The sequence below is a fragment of the Bison bison genome, unplaced genomic scaffold (assembly GCF_000754665.1).
Source record: "Bison bison bison isolate TAMUID 2011002044 unplaced genomic scaffold, Bison_UMD1.0 scf7180017864225, whole genome shotgun sequence".
NCBI lineage: Eukaryota > Metazoa > Chordata > Mammalia > Artiodactyla > Bovidae > Bison > Bison bison.
This window is the reverse complement of record NW_011494797.1, coordinates 2,318,559-2,319,695: the sequence shown is the minus strand read 5'-3', so window position 1 is coordinate 2,319,695 and position 1,137 is coordinate 2,318,559.

Here is a 1,137-nt window from a genome sequence, read left to right as displayed (position 1 = left end):
AAGGGGACGGTGGTGGACTTTTTTTTTTTTTTTTAAGGCTCCCTTGTTCAGTTGCACTGTGGGAAGGGAGGGACGCTGCAAACAAATAACACTGGCGTGTGCTCACAGTGCCTCAGCCACACTGGGCCTTCCCCTGCTTTCGGCGCATGTACCCTCCCTGCCTACACTGCTCAGGCTCTAGGTTGCTCTGCCAGAAACCAGCCGAGGCCGGCCCTGGCCTGCATGCACCTCCCAGGTCTAAGCCGCTCAGGTTCAGGCACTCGGGTAATCCTCAGAGGCGCAGACTCAGTTGGGCCTGCGTTTTGTGCCCTTCCCAGGTCCAAGCAGCTCGAGTGATGAGGTGTTTAGCGAGCGTGGTTGCTGCGACTTATTGCCTCCCCGCCACTTGGTTTTCTGGGTGTACAATCGGTGCACCTTCTCAGGGGGATGTTGACCGTCCAGAACCCCAAGAAGTCTTAGTTAGCAAAGAAGCCTGCTTACAGTTTTGTAGATAATGTCTCTCTGGGGCTGTGATTGCCCTTTTCCGGGTCTGGCTGCCTATCACTGGAGGGGGATGGTCTGCAGCCAGCTATCCTTGTTCAGTCCTTTGTTCTGTGCATGGGCCTGGGGGTGTCTTAGGTTAGGGCTGGCTTTTTGCATGGTAGTTATCCCACAGTCTGGTTTGCTAGCCCAAGTTATTTCGCTTAGATAGCGCTCGGGGCATTCAGGCCAGTTCTTTACTCTAAGCGATACAGCCCACACCTCCCTGCCCAGCCCCCGCTTGCTAGTGGCGGGTGCAGGTGTCTGCACTGCTTCTCCACTGGGGGAGTTACCCTTGGACTTGTAATCTGTGGGTTTTAATTGTTATTTATTTTTCCTCCCTGTTATGTTGCCCTGTGTGCTTCTAAGGCTCGGCACAGACTCGGCAGTGAGAGTGTTTCCTGGTGTTTGGAAACATCTCTCTTTTTAAGACTCCCTTCCCAGAACGGTCCCTCCCTCTTTTGTCTCTCTTTTTTCTTTTATATTCTTTCCGATCTCCTTTTGAAGACAATGGCTGCTTTTCTGGGTGCCTGATGTCCTCTGCTGGCGTTCAGAAGTTGTTTTGTGGAATTTACTCGGCTTTTAAATGTTCTTTTGATGAATATGTGGGGGAGAAAG